At 38.0% G+C, this 15,890-nt stretch overlaps 1 protein-coding gene across 1 annotated transcript in view; it reads right to left on the reverse strand.

The window, feature by feature from the left end:
• The window catches only part of LOC128484385 (uncharacterized), a 40,333-nt gene extending 25,194 nt beyond the window's left edge, over nt 1-15,139 (reverse strand). The window contains exon 1 of the mRNA XM_053460744.1: nt 14,851-15,139. The gene's annotated coding sequence lies outside the window, so the exon portion shown is untranslated. The remainder of the gene's footprint in view (nt 1-14,850) is intronic.
• Between the last annotated feature and the right edge of the window lie 751 nt (nt 15,140-15,890).

Below are 15,890 nucleotides of genomic sequence, written 5' to 3' on the forward strand. Positions count from 1 at the left end.
GGCTCGTATTGTCTTAAACATTCATTTCTCCGGAACGGCGGATTTTATTACATGGAAGAGCGTTTGCTGTTGTCTAAAAGGATTTTTATGAACAGGGTTTCACATGAAATGAGTTGCTTTTTGCCGAGCCAGCTCACGGAGGGATGGAGCCAGGAGAAAATTGAAACGGTTCTTGTCGTTATTAAGATAAAGTCTATATTGTTTTATTTTTTTTATTTTCTGTCGGGAGTTAAAGGAGACCTGTCACTTACAGTACTGATTAAATTTATTTAGTTTTATTAACTCATTTTGTTAAAATATTTCCTTTAAACTAATTTCATTAAAATTATTTTTTAAACTACCCGGCGATTTTTGAAAATTTTTTTTGGAGATATTTCATTCGAAAAGGGAGTAAAAATGCATTGCCCTATCATAAAGTTCTCTCTTTTCAATCCTTGCAAAAAACCTAGAACCTTCCGGCACATCGGCCCCATTGGCCCATTTTCCTGCTGTAAAGACTCAAAACTTAATCAGTCGTTGGTCTCGTCTTAGATTCAGGAGCCGTATGTCTATCCCATGCTTGCTTAAATTTATGCCGGGAGGCTGTTCCACTTATCTACCACTCTTTCGGTAAAGTAAATCATCTGTGCATTTAATCTCAGCCTCTGACCCTCTAGTGTTAGATTCCGGTCTCTTCTTCTAACTTTTCTCCTTCTTTGGAATAAACTTCCCTCCTGTACTTTGTTAAATCCATGCCTGAACCAATCAACACCAATAAGCAACCTAACAACAAGAGAGAGCTAACGTAACGGGGAGGAATAATCATGCACGTAGGTTCCTAATACGTTTATATTGTTTTTTTTTAATCTGTAAACACCATTTTTTTATGTTGAATTTTATAAATATTGAATATTTGATCTGTAAGCACCATTACATCCGTACGTTTAGTGAGTCGAGGTGTGAGATGTAGGATTTGGGAAACGTGTGGATCTATTTTAAATGATGCCGTGGCCCCCAATTTAATCAGGGTTCAGTAATACGTAAACCTACATTTTTATACTGATTTTACAAAATTGTCGGGGATTTGCTGGGCACCGTGACTGCTGCTCATAGCTGTCAAATTTTCCCAGGTTACCGAGAAAAATTCCAGCCTTCCCAGAAAAGAGCTACTTTTCCCCTCAAGTCTCTCCCTCGTTCCCGACGTTCACTCCCTCGCCTGCGGAAATCCAGGCCCTTAGATTTCCAGCCATTACTGTTACTCTTTTTTAAAGGGACACCCCAGCCATCCCATCCGCTTTCATGCATATGTTAGCTGTGTTGTTTCTTTACATTTCCATAATGTTGCTTTTTGCAAATGCATGGGGGGTATTTGTAGAATTCCCCCTCCCCCATATATATTTGCCCCTTTCACCTGCCCTGGGTATTTTGCAAGCAGGAGATATAGACAGTACGACACTTTTGCAACCATTTATGCAAATTTTCAGTTTCCCATGACCCCTCAGTGCAGTTTGCGTTGGAATCCTCCCTTCAGCCCAAGCAGGAAGCTGGAAGCCACTTCCTGTTTTCTTCCTGCTTTGTTTTAGCGGACTGCGCATAAACCTCTAGCGCTAGAGATTGTTTACGATGGTCCTGGAGGAAGGAGGCTTTAATAATACGATACTCTCCCTGTTAACATCAAGCTCCACCCTCTTTATGCTGATGCCCTGCCCACTTAAAAAAAAATAGTGCATTGGTTCATTGGTGGTGTTCTAGCGCTGTATATGTCAAATTGTCTACGTAAAATGTTATTGTATAGCACATAAATGTAATGTAAGGACGTCCTATTTTACTGAGAGGGTGGTAAATAAGTGGAACAGCCTCTCAGAAGAACTGATAGAGACTTTTGTAAAAAATATCTATATCTATATATATATATCTATACGATGTCAAAAAATAGAGTATTGCAGAGTATGCGGTGATACCTTTTATATCTATATATATATATATATATACACACTAGATGTCTGCATTTGGATTTGTACGAATTTAAATGAAATTTCATCAATTCATAGGAATGCCTGAAAACGAGGGATCCCAACGAAACAAACAAAAACGAAGCAGAGAGCTCCGAATTTTCGTTTGCATTTCTTTTTTCATTCTCATTCTCCCACATTCTCATTCATGCTGTCTCTCACGCATTCTCACGCTCTTTCTCAATGTGTAACTTCCCCACTGACCGTATCCCTGTCTCCTTTCCCGCAGCTCTGCTTCTTCTCTTGCCTCAGCTTGTTCCCTTACAAAAAATTACTGCAGTTTTTCTGCAGTTTTTTGGACATGAAAAAACTGCAATACTGTACTTTTACTGCAGTATTACTGCACGTTTACTGCAGTTTTACTGCATTTGTACTTCACTGTACTGCATTATTACTGCACATTTACTGCGCTTTTTTTTTTTACTGCAATTATACTGCATTGTACTTCAAAGTACTGCAGCTTTATTGCAATTGTACTTCCGTACAAAAATAACTGCAGTACAACTGCAGTACAGTGAAGTACAAATGCAGTAAAACTGCAGTAAATGTGCAGTAATACTGCAGTAAAAGTGCAGTATTGCAGTTTTTTCATGTCCAAAAAACTGCAGTATTACTTCAGAAAAACTGCAGTAATTTTTTCGTAAGGGTTCTTCTGTCTTCTTTCTTTGCCAAAAGCCCTCCGAATTTCATCCAAACTGAAAGCGCAGGAAATGAAATTCGTTGGGCGTAAATGAATGGACCAAAAAAGAAAATACAAATTTCTGCGAATCATTTTTGGGCCGTTCGCACAACTCTAATATATATATATTCTTCCTTTTTATCCCGATGGAAATGAAATCCTAGATGTACCGGCGCGTTCTTTCACATGTATAATATATGTTTTTTTATTACGTGTGATATACCGCATCTGCACCTCTATTGTACCTCTATAACCCCATCCAATTTCGAAACGTGAAAACATCTGCAACGGTCTCATTTTCACATTGGCCAAATGGGGAATTTATTCAGGAGATCGCATAGAAATGAAAGAAAAAAACCTTTATGCCATTTTACAGTCAAATTATCATTTCCGAGTGATTTCATTTTTACTTTGAATGCGTGAACAAACGGCACAGCACGGCGGGATGAAACGCGTTTACGACATGCCTCCTATGTTTATGGTTTCGTAATATGTTACCTGCGTACGAAGGAATAAATATGTATTTCTGCAGGTAATTTGCGGGGATTGGACTTTATTGCAAATGTGAACCGGAACCCTAGCGGTTAATAGATTTTGTTTGAAAACTCGATTACATCTTAATGTTACCCCGAGCAGAATTCTGTAATAAACCGCTGTAAGAGTCAATGGAGGTCTTCTGGGTGACCCCTATTAATAATGAGAATGTAAAGGGTCCTAATAACAGAGCACAGGAGCCCCCAACATCTTCGTATGTGTGAAGCTGGAATGGGTGAATTGAGGGAGGGAACGGAACATGCGCAGCTGTAAGAACCTGAATTTTATTCACTTCAAGCAGGCCTGGACTGGCTAAATGGGCAAATGCCAGGCGGCCATACCTGGGAAATGTGCTGAGACTCTCTAAATAGTAACCCTTTAATGGCCCATCATGGAGATTCTATGTAGCGACTCATCAAATGTATGAACACCGGTCCTCATGGAAACCTTGACTTGTCATTATTTAAGGATACAATTAATTGAGTCACCTGCATTCAAGCAGGGAGATCAACCATAACATACTGGGAGGAAAAAACAAACATTAATTATGAGTGTTAGATATCCACACCTAGGAACGTTCTGGCTCCGTCTACCAGGAGCCCTCCTATGCAGCATGCAGGTAGGGGGTCCCACTGATGTCTGTTGGCTTAAAATGCCCAAGCCCCCTAGTCATCCCCACTGCTGCCTGAACCGCAGGTCCATTTAAAGCAGATGTGGCATAATATGGGGTACCTGGATGGTTTGGGTGGCTAGATTAGCTGTTGATATAGTTTTAGAAAATAAGCAATTATCAAATCCTGAAAGAACGGTTTAAAGTCCCAATAATTGGGAAATCTTTCTTTATGGGGGTTTGAATTTCATTAATAAAAGTTTTTTGGCACCCTCTGGAATATGGATTGGAATGAATGAATCTCCATCCAGTAGCACTGAAAGAGGATTTCTGCTTAAAATTTTCTCCTTTAGTAGCCTTAAAAAACTTATTTAAAAATGGCAAAAAAATTAAAAATGTAAAACAGTCACCAGATTTTCCAGATGACACAAGAGCGGAAGGTGTAATCTGAGTAGTGCGTCTAGTAGAATACAGGAAGTACACATGAGCTCTGACATCATAGCATGAACTCTGACACGCTATTGTAAACTGATATTGGCCACGTCAGCGTGATGAGCGCAGGGATAATTTACCCACAACCACAAAAAAAAATAAAAAATATATATAAATATATATATGAAAAGTGTGATTACAAGGTTTACCTTTAGCCATCGAAAATAGCGATGGGAACACTATAGGATGCTCAACATTTTTTACATCTTTCATTGAAACTGGGCAAAAGTTTAATAAATTCGATATTAGAATATTACAAGTTTACTCATCTTCCATGATGTGGATTAAAATGTAATTAAATAAGCATTATTTTCACCAGATTTTCACGTAAGACTGTTCTCAATTTTAAAGGCCAGTTACTCAAAAATTATCATTAATGTCCTTTTCCATTAATTTCTCTTTTTCTGTACAGTTGTTTAAACAGATGGATGTCTAAAATATTAACCAACTGCCAACCACATGAAAATTAAGAAAGAATGTCCTAGGTTTCAATCCTTGGTTCTTCAACAGGCATCATGGGCATCATTGGGTGAGAGGCTTAGATGTAACGGCATGTAAGGAAATTTTTTTGGGGGTTAGAGTGCTAGGGATCTACTTTTCTCACACAATTAGCTTTTTCTCCCTTGTGGATTTCCGTATTAACCCCTGCTATACTACAGAAGACTTCAGATAGGCTAGAAAACCGTCAGAAAACGAAGAGAAAAATGAAGATGAAGAACATATGCGTATATTCGTCCGAAACAAACACAGAAATGGACGAATATTCGTATTCTACATTTTCACGAAGACTCCGTCGGTGCCCACGTCTAATATATAATATGAGGAATATACAGGATATAACGGGTTATAAGGATGGGATTAGTTATACGGCCGGAGAGTATATAATATATAATATGAGGAATACACAGGATATAACGGGTTATAAGGACGGGATTAGTTATACGGCCGGAGAGTATATAATATATAATATGAGGAATATACAGGATATAACGGGTTATAAGGACGGGATTAGTTATACGGCCGGAGAGTATATAATATATAATATGAGGAATATACAGGGATATAACGGGTTATAAGGACGGGATTAGTTATACGGCCGGAGAGTATTTAATATATAACATGAGGAATATACAGAGATATAATGGGTTATAAGGACGGGATTAGTTATACGGCTGGAGAGTATATAATAGATAATATGAGGAATATACAGAGATATAACGGGTTATAAGGACGGGATTAGTTATACGGGGGAGAGTATATAATATATAATATGAGGAATATACAGGATATAACGGGTTATAAGGACATGATTAGTTATACGGGGGAGAGTATATAATATATAATATGAGGAATATACAGGATATAACGGGTTATAAGGACGGGATTAGTTATACGGGGGAGAGTATATAATATATAATATGAGGAATATACAGGGATATAACGGGTTATAAGGACAGGATTAGTTATACGGCCGGAGAGTATATAATATATAATATGAGGAATATACAGGATATAACGGGTTATAAGGACGGGATTAATTATACGGGGGAGAGTATATAATATATAATATGAGGAATATACAGGATATAACGGGTTATAAGGACGGGATTAGTTATACGGGATGGAGAGTATATAATATATAATATGAGGAATATACAGGATATAACGGGTTATAAGGATGGGATTAGTTATACGGGGGAGAGTATATAATATATAATATGAGGACTATACAGGGATATAACGGGTTATAAGGACGGGATTAGTTATACGGCCGGAGAGTATATAATCTAAAATATGAGGAATATACAGGGATATAATGGGTTATAAGGACGGGATTAGTTATATGGGGGGAGAGTATATAATATATAATATGAGGAATATACAGGGATATAACGGGTTATAAGGACGGGATTAGTTATACGGCCGGAGAGTATATAATATATAATATGAGGAATATACAGGATATAACGGGTTATAAGGACGGGATTAGTTATACGGTATGGAGAGTATATAATATATAATATGAGGAATATACAGGATATAACGGGTTATAAGGACAGGATTAGTTATACGGCCAGAGAGTATATAATATATAATATGAGGAATATACAGGATATAACGGGTTATAAGGACGGGATTAGTTATACGGTATGGAGAGTATATAATATATAATATGAGGAATATACAGGATATAACGGGTTATAAAGACGGGATTAGTTATACGGCCGGAGAGTATATAATCTATAATATGAGGAATATACAGGGATATAACGGGTTATAAGGACGGGATTAGTTATATGGGGGGAGAGTATATAATATATAATATGAGGAATATACAGGATATAACGGGTTATAAGGACAGGATTAGTTATACGGCCGGAGAGTATATAATATATAATATGAGGAATATACAGGGATATAACGGGTTATAAGGACGGGATTAGTTATACGGCCGGAGAGTATATAATATATAATATGAGGAATATACAGGGATATATAACGGGTTATAAAGACAGTATTAGTTATACGGCCGGAGAGTATATAATATACAATGAGGAATATACAGGATATAACGGGTTATAAGGACGGGATTAGTTATACGGACGGAGAGTATATAATATATAATATGAGTAATATACAGGGATATAACGGGTTATAAGGACGGGATTAGTTATACGGACGGAGAGTATATAATATATAATATGAGGAATATACAGGATATAACGGGTTATAAGGACGGGATTAGTTATACGGCCGGAGAGTATATAATATATTATATGAGGAATATACAGGATATAACGAGTTATAAGGACGAGATTAGTTATACGGACGGAGAGTATATAATATATAATATGAGGAATATACAGGGATATTACGGGTTATAAGGACGGGATTAGTTATACGGCCGGAGAGTATATAATATATAATATGAGGCATATACAGGGATATAACGCGTTATAAGGACAGGATTAGTTATATGGCCGGAGAGTATATAATATATAATATGAGGAATATACAGGATATAATGGGTTATAAGGACGGGATTAGTTATACGGGGGGGAGAGTATATAATATATAATATGAGGAATATACAGGATATAACGGGTTATAAGGACGGGATTAGTTATACGGCCGGAGAGTATATAATATATTATATGAGGAATATACAGGGATATAACGTGTTATAAGGACGGGATTAGTTATACGGACGGAGAGTATATAATCTATAATATGAGGCTAATATACAGGGATATAACGGGTTATAAGGACGGGATTAGTTATAGTTTGTTGATCCAGTGAGAAATCAGAGGCCATCTTGGCATCCAGAAGGAATTTCTCCTGCTTTTGAGTCGGAATTTAAAATTACTTCATTGTGGGGTTTTGCTTCTTCTGGGTTGTAGAAGTATTATTAAACACTCATCTACAGACACCAGACAAGCCAGAAGGCTTGTTTTTTCCCTCAGAAATCTCATGGTGCTGCCACAACCACAAGGGATTCTGGGTAGGCGCATGCAAATAAGGTCAATAATAATTATCATTTGCCTCTATATCCACTTTATACATGGATCCCTTGAAAGTAATTGCCCGCTGTACAGGACAGGGCAGCCTTTAGACAAAACTCCTCGGGTAAGAGGTGCAGCAGTCAGATCACTTCTTCTGGGTTAACAGCGGGGGTGACTTTGTGTTCTTTTTCCATCCTGAATTACTGTTACTATGATGTCTGCAGGAGGATTCTTGGACCAACAGCCCTGACTATGTTGTTTAGAAACATCATCTCTGGTAATGTCCCAAAACCTTCCCTGAAATAAGTGTTTGACCAGGTAAGCACTAATCTTCTGTGGCAATAATTTACCCTGCCTCAAAGATCAGCTGAGACTCCCAAAGCTCTTCAACTGACCATCCTTTTCTACACACAACATTTTCGTCCCTTTTTACCTAAATCCAGATTTGCTGCAGACAGGACTGTTCTGAGTTGGCACCTAGGGTATTGTTGTAAAAGACTTAAAAAAAACCCAGTTCTCTGCTCATTGCAGATCTACTAAGTCTACAGCGGCAGTTCCAGAGGGCAGTAGCCCCTCTGCCGGAAACCAGGACACTCTACTGGCCAATCAGATTCCACCAGCGAGCCACTGATGCAAGGGCTGGTTGGAGAGACCTCCCTTGTAACCGGCCCATATACACTGTGGAGTGGTGTGCCTTGCCATTTAGCCGGGAACCATTTCACCAAACTCTGGGTTGCCTCGCTCCCTGCCCACTTCCTGAGCAGCCACAGCATTTCCTGTGTCTGGGGCTAGCAGGACCGCCCACTGATGTCATTGGGACCGCCTACCAAAGCCAGCGCTCCGTTATATGACATCACCTACTTTAGTCAGTTCTTCTACCCCCTTCCTCCGATTAGCAGCCTTCCAGCACCTCATATCTATACTTACTGTATGTATTCCTTAATGTTTACTACATTTTTAGCAATCACCATGGAAACCACAGGGACACTTCTGCTGATTGTTTTGAATTCAGCCAATTTCCATAAATCTTAAACTCCAGAAATGTATAGTGAAATTGGGATCGGCGCATGAAACACTCTAATGTTTAAAGAATATGATGATGATGGTTATGTGGAAGATGTTACATCACGTCTAGGCCTTTAAACAGATCTTAAAAAGATTATCCCTTTGTAACTTTTTGTACTCCATACATATTGCCTTCTGGCTCCAGTAATGATTGGCACACAAAGTCGGCAATAAAAATCGACATTTCCAAATGTCTTCCTCCCAGGACACTTCGTCTGCTTCAACTTCTGGCTTTTAAAGTCATACCCAGTGCTTAAAGTATTAAGTTATATATATATATACATATATATATATATATATATATATATATATATATATATATATACATATATATATATATATATATATATATATATATATACATATACATATATATATATACATATATACATATATATATATACATATATATATATATATATACATATACATATATATATATATACATATATATATATATATATATACATATACATATATATATATATATATATACATATACATATATATATATATACATATATATACATATACATATATATATATATATACATATACATATATATATATATATACATATACATATATATATATATACATATATATACATATACATATATATATATATATATATACATATATATATATATATACATATATATATATATATATATATACATATATATATATATATATATATATATAATAACATATTTTAGATTATTGTGAATCATTTGTTCCAGGCTGGTAAGAGGAGTGAAAGCATTGATGTTAAATAATGGCGTTAACCCTTTCATTCCCAGACAGGCAGCCCATGCTTAGGTCCCGAAAGTTGAAAGGGTTAAAGATGATAATCTGACCTTTTCTCCACAATAAAGAAAATAACATATTCAAGAATTAATGTATTAGATGTATATATATGTATATATATAATTTAAATATGTCAAATTAACTCTAATCGGGCCACGAACCTAGGATGCTAGGGGTGAGGACTTCTAAATTTTATGTTTTTATTATTTTTTTTTTTACAAAAACACATTTTTTTCCTTTGGTATTATTTTCTTAACAGTCTGGTTTTCCAAGAACTAAAACCAGACATTCCGATACAATGAGGGATATAACGTATACAGGATTTCAGACCTCAGGTTACCATTTTCAGGTCAGATTTGTAATTATTTAGCCACGCTAGATAACATTGGATATTTTCCAGCACAGGAAAATATGGTGACAGATGTGACAGTAAGTGAATAAGTTGAGGAGTTCTAAGAACATTATCCACGAAGGCAATCAGGGATGGACTGGGGATGACTTGGTTGCCGTGGCACTTTAAGGTCAGTGGTCACCAAATGAGGAGAGTGATGTCTCGGTTTAATGGGAACTCATCTCTTGAGGTTCTTCTTCTCCCTGTTAGGTGAAGGACTTGGTGAAGCTTCTAATCAGACCCATACACAGTATAACTAAGTATCTCTAGCCTTTAATGGCAGCCAAACAATGTGTGCATACCTCCCAACTTTCCAGCTTTGCGAGGTACAGTCCCGATTTTGCCACTCCATCCCGATGCCCTGCCGAGCTCTACTTAAGACACTGGAGAATGTGTTCTACCCCCTCCCATGCACATGTCTATAAAGTGCTCCCATTGATTTAAACAGAAGTGTATTCATTCAACTGATTGGCCACTGGAAGGAACCAATCAGTGGCGTGAAATGTTGGACCACAGAGCTTTCCACAGTGCCCTCTGGAGCTGCAGCTTCCTCTGAAGGTAAGTAATTTATTTTAACTTTAGTAAATGCATAAAAGTGCTTTAATATGAGTTATTTGGTGAGCCACTGAAGTCTCCCTTTAAAGAAATAGACATATGGTTATAAAGCCGTAGTCTTCCTGTTCAGAAACTCTCTAACATACGAAGGTTATTTCTATAAACGTAAGAATATGCCCGAACCTGAAGGAATCTGGAAGTGTTTATACTTTGTCTAAATTTAGTGTTTTAGGTAAAACCTATAAATGTAAACATCCAGGGATCGGGCTACGTTATAAGGTCTCTACTGTAAACACTGTTCAGATGACGTAGTCCCTTTAAAAACCATATGTTGGAGAACCATATCATGTGACATAACACAAGAAAGCCCAAAAAGGCACAGTCTAGAGAGAACTTTGCCTCTTTTAACACAATTAAATCACTTTATTACATTGCATTAGGGCGCGCTTTTGTTAATTTTATAATTTTGATGACATGGTAGAGCTACTTTTCATAATTAAAGCAAAGTTGAGTGGTACAAAGACGTCAAATTAAGCCTAACCACCAATTTCCTTTCCGGACGTTCTCTCCGTTCCCCTCCCCCTACACTCACAAAGGCTGCCTGAACCAATCAACAAATTAACAGTAGGAGCGAGATAACTTAATGGGGAGGAATAATCATGCAGATATTTAAACTTAAAAAGGCCATTAGCGGCATAAGAAATAGCTTAAAACAGACCAAACATTGAAAGTATTAAATTGTAACTGGATGTTTATCTAAGCTTTGTACCGTGCCAAATGTTTTTTCTTGTTTTTTTTTTTTTAGCGAGGGCAATCTACAATCCACTCTACCAAACAATGTATTTTCAACCACGATTACCACCAATTAAGGTGTAGATGGGTCATTAAATCGAGCTGCTAATCTCTCCTAACATACCTGGAATGCTGCCTGCCATCTAGTGGTGCCTCGGTGCAGTGCAGCCACCACAGTGAGGTCCTGCAGGCCAAACTACATTGCTCTATGAGTACCTCCCAAGTGTCCTGCTTTTCACGGGGCAGTCACGATTTTGACCACATCCAAGCGCCGCCCGCTAACACCTGTAGCCACACCCCCAAACACAGGTGCCCCGAATTTGTCATTTGAAATATTCAAGGGTATGTCTGTGGGGGAGTGAAACCAACAAATAAATATATAAATAATACAATACTCTGTAAATTGTTTTGCATGAGTACATCATTAAATGAGCTGTTCTATTAGCGGGAAGCTAGAGGAAGAACGATATTATGCCTGATCACTCGCAGTGAATTACCTGTTATAAAGTAAAGAACACGAGCGGAATGTGTTTATGAAAGGGCTGACTTGTTTTATGCCGAGAAAATTGTGTTTCTTTAAATATGTTTTCATTCCCTCGTCGCCCCTGCTCTAGAAATACTTTATATTTCCCCTGAGATGTTCTTATAAAATGTTATAACGCTAGCGTTCCTCACGGACACCGAAATTACTGACCATATCTGCTGGAAAACAATGTCTTCATCTTAAAGTCTCGGAATCCAAGCCCCGTAAATCATAGTGGGCTTAGCGATGCAAGTTCCCAGAATCTAGATACGTGGGGTCATTTCTATTACTGACTACAAACAGTCTTATTTAGAAGATGCTGTTATGTTATAGAATGTATAATGATTATATCTTAGAATGTAAGTTCATGCACGTGGCCCTCAGAAGGCCACCATTCTTGCCAGTAACTTTGTATGTAAGTGCCATAAGGCTAGATGGCAAGCTCACATGCAGGGCACTCAACTCCTGTTCTATCTGGGGTTGCCACATGTCCAGGTATCTTCTCTGGATTTACTTCCTTCTATCACAGGAAATGCTGGGCTGCTCGCTAGGTTGCAGGCCTGAAGCCTACTCTTGCGGGATGCAGCCAAGACTACCCGTTGATGTTGGTGGACATTTCCGCTGAAGTCAGTGGGTGGTCTCGCCGACTCCAGTGGGCTTTCCAGCCCACATCACGGGATACACCCCCATTCAAGGGGGAAATGGACGGTAAGTCTGTCAGGACCCCGCTCCTGTGTCCCAGAGGATTCAGGTTGTCGACCCGGAGAACCAGAGATGCAGCGTGTCTCCCGGAGTATCTGGGCCAAATGCAGAGAGTTCCCAGCTATGCCAGGCTCTAAAGTATGCAATATTAACAATCTTTTTCAGGGGGGGGGTTAACCTTGGGGAGGTCATCACATCTACTCTTTAAATGCAAAAAAGATAGCACAAATCGTTTCAAAAGAAAAAAAAACAAAATAGCTAAAAAGGCCATCGTTTACCCGTCACATCCCAACGCTTTGGAGCAAAGCAGCCATTACTAAAACATGGTTTGTGGTTTTACCGGACCAGTCATAACATAGTAAGATGTACAGTCATATAAACTTTCAAGACCTCAGAGGCCCCCTCGTCAGATGTAAACATAACGATTATAATGATCATTTGGAGGTTAAACTTCTCCAAACTATTAACCCACAAGTCCCTGGGGTATTTGGTTGAGAGAATGATGTAAAAATGTTCTGTACTTTCTTTACTGCCCCATAAAATGGGGCAAAACATAGAAATACCGTATTGGCTTGATTATAAGATCCCCCAAAATTTGAATATTAATTTAGGGAAAAAAAGCCTGAATATAAGACGACCCTATAGAAAAAAAAGGTTTTACTAATATATATTAATTGATGTAAACTATTTTTTTAAATTTATATTTTATATATTTTATATTTAATAAAAACTATGATTGAGAAAAATGTATTTCTTTTTTTAATTTAATTTAATTTGCCAACCTGCCCCCCAGTTATGCACATCTGCCCCCAGGCTTGCAACTCTGCCTCCCAGATATGCCCTTTACCCCTTTATATGACACTGTGCCCCCCCCAGACCGATGCATCCCCAAACTTGTCCCCCGTGCTCCAGACTCCTTGGTGTCTAGTGGAAGTCTGCGCGATGCGCACAGACAACCTCTGCTGCTGCCCGGCACTTCCGCCGGGACTTCTATGACTGAGAGCACTGGAAGGTCATGTCACGCCGGCAGAGGAAGTGCCGGGCAGCAGCGGAGGTTGTCTGTGCGCATCGTGCAGACTTTCACCGGCTGCCAAAGAAGAGGATCCGGGTCCCCTGCAGCGCTGCGGGTGATCTGGATCTTGGCCTTATAGTCAGATCTCTGTTTGAGGTCCGATTATAAGACGACCCCGAATATAAGACAAGGGGTGTTTTTCAGAGCAAATCCAGCAAATATAGAACCTCATCTGTTTCTTTAACCGTTTGAGTGTTTATAAACTAAAAATGAACCTCAAAACAATTCTTAATATATGTCTATTTATATAATATATGTACATTTATTTGAACTGACTAGCTAAGAATGATTTTTTTTTTCTTAACATTGACCAGTAGTCCTGCTGGGATAGATCATAACTGTCTTTTTTTTTTGACACGAGACAATTACATGTAAATATTTCACATCGTATATCATTAGAAATCTAATGGAAAACACATTAGTCTGAATATCAAGTTTCACAGAAGAATAATATTGGAAAATCCTGCTAAAAAAAATTCACAATAAGGATTATTCCAAAAATAATAGAGTATTTTGCTTAATTAGCAAAAAAAAAAAAACCCCTAAAAAATAATTAAAAAAATTGAATTCATTTCTCCCTAAACTATTACGCATTTCTAACGATCTTACTGATTGCAGTAAACTCTGGGGATTTGTAATATGTTTTAGTGAATATTATATGTGACAGCGTGCCAAAGTTAAATACATTTTGGAATTTAGAATTAAATATCTCCAAAGAAAACGAATAAAAGCGGCGTAAGAGAACGCGCATTACAATATTGAAATCATCTGAATAATTACTCAGAACATGATGAGGACATAATTAGCTGTCAGCATTAACTACTAGAAAGCCCATTAGATTTTAGCCCTAGGGAAAATATACTTGCAATGGAGGCAAATTCTGGGAGGCTGGTCAAAGCAAGGGACTTTTCCTGGGAATCCAGGACTGTTGGCAGCTATGCACGTCAGGAAAATCGCTAAATAGAAGCAGCAATTTATTAATTTCACTCGCAACACACTGTAGCACAAGACCATGAAATCTAAAAAATATATGTTTTCTAAACTAGTCCCCAGAAGAATATTATAAAAAAGCCTCAAAGGGAATACCTTCCAGCATTAAAAGAGTTAAAAAAATTAAAACAGACAACTTACCCCAGTTTTTTAGAAATTGCACCAACCTTTGTGTTCACAGGTTACGGTTTTTATAGTTTGGAGCAATATATGCGCATCTCAAGGAGAAAATTATTGGGGTTTTGGGATAGCAGAGGAGTCTTAAAAGTTCCCTTTTTTCCCCCAAAAAAATATTCCGCTCTTAACGTCTTTCTTCCATCCCGTGTGAGCCGTCTTCCTCCCGGGAAGCCCAGATATATTTTTACTCCTAGCAGTTGCTCGCAGTAAATTTGGCTCTGGCTCGGAGCTGGAAGTCAGAGAAGTTACTCAGAGTGAATAGTCCCTTTCTCTTCCTAAAAAACTAGTTTTTTTTTTAAATGTACTTAACATCTGTGGAATGCTAATGAGTGACAGATGAAACGCGGAGTTAAAAAGACACAGAAGCGTCGGGGCACCTGGGAGGAAACGGGATGGAGAACATATATACAATCCAGAAGGTCTTCACGTCTGCACCACCTACATCACCTACTCAACCGTCCAACCGGACTACGTAAATATTATTCCTTAAATAACTTCAGACGTGAATCAGGGTCTCGGGGAAACATCTGGAGACATAACAAATAACGTCGTTTTGGGGATTCTCTATAAGAAAAAAGGATTTTGTAGACTGCGAACGTAGATGGCTAACGCGTCTTATTTCTTCCAATCAAAGAGAAGTATAAAGACTTGGGCTAATGCTTTACTGAGAGGGTGGTGGATAAGTGGAACAGCCTCCCAGCAGAGGTGGTAGAGGCTAATACAGTGAGGGTATTAAACATGCATGGGATAGACATACGGCTCCCGAATCTAAGACGAGACCAACGACTGATTAAGGTTTGAGTCTTTACGGCAGGAGAAACGGGCGACTAGACGGGGGCCAAATGGGACTGATTTGCCGGCAAATTTTTTGTTTCTAATTGCGTAGCTGGGATATTGTTGATGATTAAAGGAAAAAGTTGGAAAATCAGGAAAGAATGAATAGAATCCTGTTAAGCTAAATTTTAATGGATGCAGATTGTTTTGAGAAAAACACTCATTTTTTA

Source organism: Spea bombifrons, chromosome 3 (assembly GCF_027358695.1).
Source record: "Spea bombifrons isolate aSpeBom1 chromosome 3, aSpeBom1.2.pri, whole genome shotgun sequence".
NCBI classification, from domain to species: domain Eukaryota; kingdom Metazoa; phylum Chordata; class Amphibia; order Anura; family Pelobatidae; genus Spea; species Spea bombifrons.